Here is an 11,997-nt window from a genome sequence, read left to right as displayed (position 1 = left end):
ACCCTCAGGGAAATGACCAGTATTGCTCGCCCACAACCTATCACAAGCAGCTCCCCTCGTGAGGTGAACCTACTTTGTGCCCTTTGGGTGCAATGCCTACCCGAACCTGTATACCCTGCCATCCCCGATGTTGATATCTTGCCCATGAAGGATCTGATGACGGGGTCCTCCTGGGACTCAGGGAAGCTGAAATGGTGTGTGATGACCCGTTGGTTGTCCAAGCCAAATTTTTCTGTCTACAAACACATACCGACAGATTTCCACTCAGCAAGGCATGATTTCCTGTGCAATGACACTAGCAAGCCATCGCTAACGCCCCCTTACTAGGGGCCCTTTCCCCGTGATCCTTCGTACACCAAAGGCTTTCTTAATTGACATTCATGGCAAAGAAGACTGGGTCTCCATTGATCACCTAAAATCTGCATATCTCCTGTCAGATGACCTGTCTACAGTACGCCTCTCAAGAGTACGGTACACTATTTCACTTGCATGTCATATTTAGGGCGGGAGCCATGTACCACACGTGTTTCATACATGCTTGTACACTGTAACGGTTTTGCTTTTTTATCTTAAAAATCGGTCGTCCCTACACTGATAATATACTAACCTGTGTAAGCATGACAGCTCGTTTTATTTTGTTTGAATTTTTTTATGTCCTTGCTCGCAAGTCCTGGTATGTAAGTTCGATGTTTGTTTAATAAAGAGATGAGGGTGCTGTTTATTTTGACACGATGGGTCATCAGTATAATGAGGGTACTGCTAATATGACCTCATCGCACCTTAAATTGATGAAGCTGTTGCTTATGTGACATCACAAAGCCTTCAAGGAATGAGGGTGCTTCCACTGTGACATCATAACACAGTAGGATAAAGGTACTGTCCATATTAAATCATAGAATCATAATGAAATGAGTGCTGCCCATGTGACATCATAGCACATCAATGACATGAGGCTGCTTCCCATGTGACATCATGGCGTGTTTCCCATTGTTACATCATCACATTTAATGGTTGAGGTTGCTGCCTATGTAGAACTCGTAGGTTCTCACTGTGATTACCGTGGGGCCCATGGGGTATTATAGTACCTTAATAGGACGAGGGTGCTGCCCATATAACATTATAGCTTTCTAATGGGATAAGGGTTCAGAATATGTGACATCATAGTACCTTAAATGGATGAGGGTATTCTCCATGTGACATTATAGCACCTTAATGGATTAAGGGCTCAGTCCATGTGACATCTTAGCACATTGATGGTGAAGATGGTGCTGCCAATTGAAGTATAATCTAATTTCGTTGTCTTGAACCAACTTATCAATAGATGGAGTTGTCGTAAAGTTTAAGTTTAACTTCCAGTTTTGTATCCATTGATAGTTTGTTTTCTATAGCATCCGAAGTATAGAGAGAAATTGTAAGAACCTATCAGATAATTACCAAAGCAGCCCTTTACTGACCAACTTGTAATTTCCATTGTATTGTTTATTGTATTTGATCAGTTTATATATATATATATATATATATATATATATATATATATATATATATATATATGTGTGTGTGTGTGTGTGTGTGTGTGTGTGTTATGGAGTTCATACAGTGTTAATATACTTAAAGAATCCCTTTCGCTTACCTAATTACTATTAGGACAATGATGTCCTACATCTGGCTTATAATTCATTGCTTTGTGTCGACTCAAAGGCAACGTGTTGCAAACCATCAAATAATCACACTACTGTCATATTTGTGTTTTGTTATTTTTTATGTTGAATGTGGCATATTTTATAAATATTAATATAGAGTTACATGTTATTGAAATATATATATTTGTAATTTATATATTTTGCATTATAATTGACATTGATTGAACCTATTAATTAAATTGCTTTTCGAGAACCAAAGGAAACTTATTAACATCTCATACGGCTAAAGTCTTAACACTCAAGGTAACATCCCCTGTCGGGTGTTGTCAGTGCAATTATACGTGGTGCACTCGCTTTAGATCCTTCAACTTTACCTCCATTCCTGCTTCTTTTCTTCTATTTTTGCTGTTCAACCTTCGAAATTTTACTTCATATTGTAACAGTAGGGTATTCCCCCAGTTCAACGTTGTTGTTTCCATCAACCAAAAATTGAGTTTCCAACGCCCCCCCCCCATTTTTTAATCATTAGATATAACTGCAGATAAAGAACAAATACAAATGGTTTGAATTAACAATAATGATAAGAAACGCATGAAATGCACGATAACATGTTAGGAAAATATATGGTTGTTGTATTTAACAAAAAAAAAATATATCATATGTTACCTTTTATGCTCTATTTAGATCAACAACTAAGATGACTTACCTTTGCCAGAGCTGTTAGTAAAAGTTAAATACCACAGGAACTATATTCCTGATTTGATGAACCCGGGACTTAATGAAATGCCTACATTAAATCGTATCACAAATGTTAGAAAGGAAAACTGGTAAAGAATGACATTTATGTTGTATTTTTTCTTTTCACTTCCGGTATTTTTAAATGTGCTAATCACTACAATTTTCTAAATAGTTTTCATGCAAACTTTTTTCATAAAACAAGATTTTTTTTTTAAATGCTGACGAATAGTAATTTGAATTACTTTCTTTTTTACACTGAAAATAATTGAATTTCCTTTACCTAGCAGATCAATCAAAGCTGAAACAGGCCCACATATATTTACGAAAGAATAAGTCGCACGACAACCACAACCGATGAATTAGATTTTCAGATAATCCACAAATGTGTCCATAAAATTTGTCGTCATTTCAGTCATTGGGAAATTTTGCAGAAAATAAAATTGCACTAACTCTTGAGAAACCGGGAGAGACAGTAGCTGAAAGGTGTCGCCCTCCTTCGACACTGTCTATTTTAGGCCACCACAAGGTATGTAACTCGTTTCACGCTCGTTGGGGGAGCGCAGAAGACAGAACTGTAGCTGCCAAAGTGGTCTGCCATCTCCGAATTTTATTTTACGTAAAATTTATCGCTAAAAACTGTAAAGTTTAAATATTGCCACGATAATCTACTGGGAATTATTTTGTTTAAGAATTAACAAATTTTTCATCATTCATAGAGGGATAAAATGGACCAGATAAAACTAATAGAATCACCTAGATGGCAACACCAACAGTCTCTTCTTCCTCCTATTTTGTTTGAGATAGAGGTTTTAAATGTAGATTTAGTGCATGCAAACTTTGTGTAATTGCCGGTCTAATACCCATCTACCTACACGTGATTGCATATTTACGTATAATGTAAAAAAAGGAATAGTCCACTTATTTAAGTTCAATATCCACTTTGATATAAAAGAGAACCAAATTATCTGAATTGTAGTTGTTTTTGTAACTTTCAAGAAATGACGACCCTGCATAACCGGAAAAGCTTTAGTCGAAGAAGAAGAGGTATTTGTTTTTGTAACTTTTTATCATCTGATGATCTGGACTATCTACTCATATAGTCTAGCTGCAGTGTAATTCATAATGTTTTAATAAAAAAAAATAATGGATATAATTTGGACATTCAGATGAAGCTCACCAAACATACTTTGTAAACTGGAACATAGTAAGACTTACACCTTTCGTTCTACCATGTGTATTGGGCAATTATAATCCCAGAAGTACAAAATAAGGAAAGATTTTTGCTGATTATGAAAGAGTAATACAGAGTCAAACGAAAACTTCATCCTTTGATAGGCATTGTTCAGAACGTCAAGCAAATTCCACACAGATTGTCGACCTAAATATTACCGATCATACTGAGAACGTTGATAATCTAGCGAAGAATGTAGAATCAAATAAGTTAACACTTCAAACACTGATGTTCCCAAATCAAGAGAAAATTACAATTATGCTGACAAAGTTAAGTGGAAATTATCTACTAGTAATTAAATCGACCAAAGCATCAACTAAAATCCCTGGTAGAATAAAATGAGGTTGAACATGTACTTGAAAATATTCCGGTTTTTAATACGAGTCGATTTCAAATGGAAATGTAAACTTTGCTGATGAAAAGATCAGAGAGGAAACAGGAAACAAGATTCAAACTATGGTTGCCGACACAGAGACGAGGAAAATTGGAAAACTAAAAGCTAAAATAATGATATGCAATGTATACATAGATGAAGATAAAGTATGAGAGGCTTTGATACAAAGGAATCTTTGCCTGGGTCTTATTCTAAATATAGAAGAGAAGATAAGTCAGGTATTCAAGAAAAGTGCTACAAGTGGGACCACCCATTACTTATTGAAATGTGATCCTGAAGTTTTATCCATGATAAAGGTGACAAAGTTATGTTGCGATGGGATACTTATAACATACGTGATAGGTACCATGTGATCACTTGCTACCAGTCAAGAGGTATGAACATTTTGAAATAGAGTACAAGTTTAAGACTGATGATAAAGTCTGCGGGAAATGTTCAGAAAAGCATTCCACTAAAGTGACTAAAGAATCTAACTCGCAACAGGAAAAATGTATAAACTGCACTAAGTTAAACAAACCAAATGACAGCACAGTGAATTCAAGAAAATGCAAAGCTTATGATTTGGAATTGAATAGACTTGCAGAAAATACGGTCCTTGAATACCAAGAATGTCATAAATTGTGGCTATTTAAATGTAAAATCTGTTTGTAATAAAACTATCCAAATTCGAGAATTGATAAATGATAAATATTTTGACATACTAGCATTATCTGAAATATGGTTAAATAACTTTGACAAGGCTAAGGTCGCTGAAATGGCCCCCCACACACGCTTTCTTTCATATTCCTAGAGAGGGCGGGTTTTGGGGGGAGTCAGGCTCTTCATCCATGACTCAAATATAGAAGATGATAAAAAGAACTATTGTAACAAACTTGATTATCATGGAAAAAAAACTTTATTAATTATGTATAGAGACTTCAATCTTTGGGTGGATGACGCATCAAAACATGATTATTCAGCGTTTAGTGGGAGGATCATATCAATTGGTAAACCATGTTGACTGTGCAGCTACTTTGACTGGCCATACGTTGGACCTAGTTTTAAGTGATGGAATGAATAATATTGTATTTGATGTTAATGTAGAAGGGAAGTGCACCATCTCTCCAGTGCATAAACTTTTTACGTTTAGATTACCTGTAAACTTACAGAAACTCACAGTGGTGAAGAAAATAATCTTAAGGAACAAATCAAACTTCTCTCCTTGTTTATTAATAAATAATACTATCAATATACCTTGCTATCATGTTAATCAACATTTGTTTGGCTCTACTGTATGTGTGTTGATTGCCTTATGACCATATATAATAGCGTGAGTAAAAGTGAATATGATACCATGTGTCCACTGATGGAAAAGATGTAATTGTTAAAGACCGATCTCCTTGGTTTGATGGGGAGTCTTTAGAGAAAAAGAGGCATAAAGAAAGTGGAATGGTTTAAAAACTTGAGCACATGGGTAGAATGCAAAACTGCAATGTGCCAATATAATTACCAAGGAGAAAAAAGAAATAAGTTATATCGTCTCCTCAATGGTATAATGAGAAATGTGAATAAAAAGAAAGGCTACTAGAGGGGAACAGTGACAAAATAGCAAATAACTTTTTAGAACACTTTAAAAACAAAATAGAAGATATAAGTAGGTCATTTACAAATGTTCAACATCAGATTAATGCTACACCGGATACACAGATCAAATTAACGAGATCCAATAATATAACACAAGACGAAGTCACTGGGATTATCAAGAGAGCAAAGAAAGCAAACTGAATGCTGGATCCAACGCCAATATCTGAAGTAACTGGGGAAAGAAACTTTTCTAGTCTTACCGATCATATAATTACAAGAATAGCAAATACAAGCAGCGATGAGTGTAAGTTTCCCAAATCTGAGACAATGGCTATAGTTATACCGGTTATGAAAAGTGCTGTAGATTATCAGGAATTAAGCTTGTGTAGACCTATTTCGAATCTAATCTTTATTTTAAAAGTGCTAGACTGCGTAATTGTTGAACAACTAATTAGACACTTAGAAGAAATAGAAGCTTTGCCAGACAACCAGTCTGCTGACAGAAAATTATACTTTACGGAGACTGCTATCTTTTCTGTCATAAATGATTTGTTGATAATGATGGATGAAAAAAAAAATGTGGTATTTTAATATTACTTGATCTTAGTGCTTCTTTTGATACAACTGTGTATGGACTGCTACCAAATGATTAACAGTACTCCAGTATTGAAGATCAAGCTTTTGAATACCTAAAAGACTACCTGATTGACAGAAACTACTGTGTGCAAATTGGAAACTCATAATCATCATATGAACCATTTAATTAGAGGGGTACTTCTGGGAACTATACTAGGCCAATTCTTATTTTGTATCTATACCAGTAGTGACAAAACCAAACCATTGTTCTCTAGTCTTGGGTAGTGCCATAGCCTCTGTACCATTGTCTTCCACTCTTGGGGTAATGTTTTCTTGTTTGAGGGTACTCTCGAGCACACAGTTTTAACTTATTTCTCTTCCTCTTGTTATTTTGAATTTTTTTTATAGTTTATTTATAGTAGATCTATTTTAATGTTGTTATTATTCCTAAACTTCTCTTGTAGGATATTTCCTTATTTCCTTTCCTCACTGAGCTATTTTCCCGTTGTAGCCCTTGGGCTTATAACATCCTGCTTTTCCTGCTAGGGTGTATCTTAGCAAGTAATAATAATATATATATATATATATATATATATATATATATATATATATATATATATATATATAAATATATATATACATATATATACACACACATACATACATATATATATATATATATATATATATATATATATATATAAATATATATACATATATATATACACACACATATATATATATATATATATATATATATATATATATATATATATATATATATATATATATATATATATATATATATGGACAGTCTCCTAGATACTGCCCTGTCCCTTGTCTCTGTCCTTCATGAGCGACCTTTAGACAGGTGGATGAATGGTTCTCGACCATCTGCATACTACCACGAATTAACCATCCAGTTACCAAGCTTCCATTACCGTTTGCCAGCGCTCACCAGGAATGCTCCTATGTAAGAGATTATGGTGTGTCTTTTTGTAGAGCAAATATAGTTCAGGAACCAAATTTCTGCATAAGTTGTAGGCTGGCTACACAATGCAATAATGGGCTTATTGTAATAGCACAGAATGCACATTGATAAACTATCTAACTCCCATATACTTAGTGTTCAAATCACCTTGTTTTTATGCATTCTTTCACTATCTGTACACAAAAGAACTTTTCAAAGTTGGGACTGTACTCGTTTTCCTTGCTCTTTTAGATGTTATATCTATGCTTTGCCTTCTTGGGTCGGTTTTTAGTTAACATGAAGTTTTAAAACCTTCTGTTGATGTTTCATGGACACTATTAGCTTTAGGATGTACAAAAGAACAAGGACAAGGGTAATGACAGCAGTTGGGGAAGCAGAAACTTTTTAAGTTAGTGATGGGTGTGTTGAGTGAAATTATCTGAAATGAAGAATTGTGGGAGTTGCTAAATACAGAAGATTTGGAGATTAGCCTACCACAAAAAAAAAAATTAAAACACTTACAGACAGGTGTTGTAGAATGGCAGGATACTGTGGAAATTGGTGCCATATGGGTAAATATGGATAAGATTGAAGCTATGGTGAGCAGTTGAGAAGGTAGGGACAAGATAGCCATATATGAAAGTAGAGGCTCAGTTATAAAACAGGTAGAACAATTCAGATACTTAGGTTCTACTGTAAATCAGGATGGAGTATGTAAGGCTGAAGTTGAGAATGAGATAAAAGTAGCCTGGGGAAAAGTAGCCTAGGGGAAGTGGAGGGAGGTAGGAAGAGTTGTATGTGATACGAAAATGCCAATCAAGCTAAAAGTCAGCCGTTCAGATACTATCGTTAGGCAGGTCCACACGCTCCGTTTTGCACAACAATTTGTCTGCGCAGTCTTAAGACGGAATGAAAAACTTACAATTTTATTGCTTCTACACGGTACCATGATGTTTGCACGAGTTTTGCTCAGTTTTGTCAACATCGTCATGGAGGAGGTACTCCTTTTGTCAGTTTTGACGTGTTGTGTTGTGAAAAAAAAAGATATTGGAACGTCTCAGAAGCATCCGGCGTTCAAAGTGGTCGCAAAAGTGGCTTTTGAAAAGGCCAAATTTCTCCCATATTAGATTACTGCGTGAACTACGTGATGAGCCTATTGATTGGCGCAATTACTTGCGAATGGACATAGAAACATATACTTATTTATTGGAACTAGTGACACCCCGTATCATTAAAGAAAATACGTGTATGAGAACAGCAATTTCACCACATGAAATGCTAACAGCAACGTTACGATTTTTGGCAACTGGCAGATGTTACAAAGACCTTGAATTCACAACAATCATCTCGAAACAAGCATTAAGTACAATCATTCCCGAAACATGTGAAGATATCTACAAGGTGCTGAGGAATGAATATTTGAAGGTAAGTTATAATGCTATTGTCTAGAAAAAAAAATATTTTTATTTTTACATGAACCTGAAAAGTAAATATAAGAGTTGCACAAAAGATAGGCCAAATTTAATAAAATGACTTGCAAGCAGCTCAGATTGATTTAAAGGTTGACACGTAGTTTGCAAGGGAAGAGTGGGTCACGTCTTGATGGGCGTCTGTTTGTCGATCTTTTTCACCTTTCTGTGGGCTGATTCTTTTAACTAGCATAATTTTCCCAGTTGTTACATACCCTTGAGTGGGCAAATGCTGTTCTAGGACGTAGTTATGTTCTACAGGCTGCGGCTGCTGCAAGATGGAGTGGTACTGTGCAACTGTTGATGGAAGAGTACTGTATGTGGAATTCTAAATTGTTGGGGCATATTCTGTTGACACCAGTTCCTTTCATTCACGAATCCAAAATTATCTTGTCGCTGGCTTGTGATATTAACAATCTTAAAGTTTCTCGTAAGCGCGCCCAACTCTGCTTCAAATAACCCGTCGAAGATTAGTTTTTGAGCGATTGCATTTTGGGAACTAGCGACGCCTCAGAGCTTATTTGCCACATGCATTCCAAATACCGTAAAAGCATCATCTGCCTGTAGCGACTCCAGTCTCCTTCCTACCAACCTCATAACTTCAGTTGTGTCATCTTCATTTGGAACTCCCTTTCTCTCACGAACTGAATAGTTAGATCTTGAAGAATTACGTGACAATACCTTGCTACTATGGCCACTTGACTCTTCAAATATAGGAGTAGCAGTTGCTTTGCTGCATTCACTGTTAGTAGCTTCTTCATGAACATCCACTTCCGCCTGGAAATAATAAATAATTTCATTAATACAATAATAGATGTGAAAATAGTAAATATTTATTTGCATATAACATTGAGAAAAATAAATAAAAAACATTGGTTTACAAAAGATAGAGATTGCATTTATCAATTTCGACTTAGTTTTCGAGTTTTTAACTGATTTCTTATCTTGGTCGAAGTTATAGATTTTTACACACAAAAAAAAGCTGAATAACTCAACTATATCGAAATTTAATAATGTAATTTTTACCAGTTGTATAGCAATGTCTGTTGATTCCTATGGCGATAAATGCCAAAATCGAAATAGTTTTAATTTGTGTAATTATGAGCTCGACACCTGATACATATAAATAACTTTTTCTATGTATCAAATAAAATAAATTTCATGTACAGTAGTCTTTCACAATTATGTTAGGCATACGAGTGTAGAATTTAAGATATAATAAAAACAATATTTTCTTTTCAGTTTCCCAAGACTGAAGAGGAGTGGCTGGAAGTTGCAGCTCAGTTTGAAAGAATGTGGCAGTTCCCTCATTGCTTAGGAAGCTTTGATGGGAAACATATTAGGCTTGTGCCACCTAAAGGAAGTGGATCATACTTTTTTAATTATAAGAAAACCCACAGTGTTGTACTTATGGCAATAGCAAATGCCAATTGCGAATTTTTGTATTGTGATACAGGCACAAATGGTAGGATCTCCGATGGAGGAGTAATAAATAACACTAAATTTTATGAAAAACTAAGAACGAGTTAAGAATTCCTAAGCCCCGGTCCATTGAAAATTCAAACACAGTTTTACGATATGTTTTTGTAGGTGATGAAGCCTTTGCTACGCGTCCAGAACTTCTTAAACCATATCGATGAGATACATTAACAAGGGAACGAAGAATTTTCAATTACCGCCTATCTAGGGCGAGGCGTGTCGTTGAAAACACGTTCCGAATATTGGCTTGGCGGTTTCGTATTTTTCACACAAGTATTAATTTAAAGATGGACAACGTGGATACTGTAGTTCTGACGTGTTGCGCCTTACACAACTTTTTGCGCACAAGAAGCCCCCAGATCTACACCCCTCATGAAAGTATGGATCGGAAAAATATTTCTGAAGGTACTGTCGAAGTAGGAGAAAGATGTCACCCAGAATTAGTACACGACCTACAGCGTGGAACAAGACCTAAGGTCTGCCATTGTCGCTTGTTGAATTAAAACAGGCACAAAATGAAATGAAAGGCGGTGCTACCGTCAACACGTACCGACTTGTCTGCACAGTTCATGAATATCTATGCTCTCCTAGCTCAGTCATCGCTGCAACTGTACCGTCTTGCGCTGGAGTCAAAACTGCGCTGTTTTCCTATCCACACGCAACGTTTTATCTGCAACGTCTTGAACTGTGTAGACAAAAGGTTGTGCAAAACGTAGCGTGTGGACTAGCCTTTAGAAAGTTATTTGGTCCTTTGACTGGCCAGACAAACTACATTGGTTCCATCTCATTGTTTACGAATAATTTTATCTTTGCCGACACATACACAATAGTCTGGTCTATTTTTTACACCTTACCCCCTTTCCTCAAATACTTGACAACTCTGAAATTACCAAACAATTCTTCTCAGGAGGTTAACTACTGCACTGTAACTGTTCAGTGGCTATTTTCCTCTTGGTAAGGGTTGAAGAGACTTTAGCTATGGTAAGCAGCTCTTCTAGGAGAAGGACACTCCAAAATCAAACCATTGTTCTCTAGTCTTGAGTAGTGCCATAACCTCTGTACCCTGGTCTTCCACTGCTTTGGGGTAGAGTTCTCTTTCTTGAGGGTACACTCGGGCACACTTTTTTTTATCATATTCCTCTTCCGCCGTTGTTTTCTTTTTTTTTTAGTTTTTATAGTTTATGGATGAAAGATCTATTCTAATGTTCTTACTGTTCTTAAAATATTTCATATTGTTCATTATTTCTCTTGTAGTTGGTTTATTTCCTTTCTTCACTGGGCTATTTTTCACTGTTGGAGCCCTTGGGCTTATAGCATCCTACTTTTCCATTTAGAGTTGTAGCCTAGCAAGTAATAATGATAATAATAATAATAATAATAATAATAATAATAATTTCTAGCACAGTAATAAGAGCAGTATTAATGGATGGATTGGAGACATGGGCTCTAAGAAGATAAGAGAAAGCAAAGCTTAAGAGAACAGAGGTGAGAATGCTGAATTGGATTATGGGAATATCACTGTTTGAAAGATTAAGAAATTAGGAAATAAGAAGAATGGAATGGAATAGAGTGTCGCGACTGAGATGGTGTAGGCACGTGTTGAGAATAGATTGTGGGGAGAGAGTGATGGCTGATGAGGAATATGTTTGGGGGTGGGAAAATCGAGAGTGGGCCAGAGAATTAGGTGGCGAAATAAGGTGTAGGAAGAGGATGTCTTTGATCGAAAGTATTAGAGAGGGTACATCAGGCAAATAACCCATTAACGGTGGGAAAGACGATAAGCTTAACGGTTAGCAAAATCACTTGGAATGTCAAATTTCAATTTGACTTAAATTTCACTTAAGAGAGTTCAGATTGCTACACATCGCACAAATAAAATGGGTTGTTTGATATTGCAGGTTAATCTCTTTACGTTTTTCATTTCATGATGTACCTTG

At 35.8% G+C, this 11,997-nt stretch overlaps 1 protein-coding gene and 2 pseudogenes across 3 annotated transcripts in view; 1 reads left to right on the top strand and 2 right to left on the bottom strand.

Moving 5' to 3' along the window:
- LOC137625564 (SET and MYND domain-containing protein 4-like) overlaps positions 1-2,927 on the bottom strand; it is a 52,867-nt gene extending 49,940 nt beyond the window's left edge. The window contains exon 1 of one of the 3 annotated variants that reach the window (XM_068356487.1): positions 2,829-2,927. The gene's annotated coding sequence lies outside the window, so the exon portion shown is untranslated. Of the gene's footprint in view, positions 1-2,346 lie in introns of all 3 variants that reach the window. The other 2 variants (XM_068356483.1, XM_068356478.1) reach the window with 2 other exon arrangements.
- Positions 2,928-5,767: 2,840 nt separating this feature from the next.
- On the top strand, positions 5,768-10,563 carry LOC137617096 (uncharacterized; annotated as a pseudogene).
- Positions 8,600-9,776, bottom strand: LOC137614460 (uncharacterized; annotated as a pseudogene).
- Positions 10,564-11,997: the final 1,434 nt, after the last annotated feature.

Source organism: Palaemon carinicauda, chromosome 2 (assembly GCF_036898095.1).
Source record: "Palaemon carinicauda isolate YSFRI2023 chromosome 2, ASM3689809v2, whole genome shotgun sequence".
Classification (NCBI taxonomy): domain Eukaryota; kingdom Metazoa; phylum Arthropoda; class Malacostraca; order Decapoda; family Palaemonidae; genus Palaemon; species Palaemon carinicauda.
The sequence above is the reverse complement of the archived record's forward strand: the minus strand, read 5'-3'. Positions and strand labels throughout refer to the sequence as shown.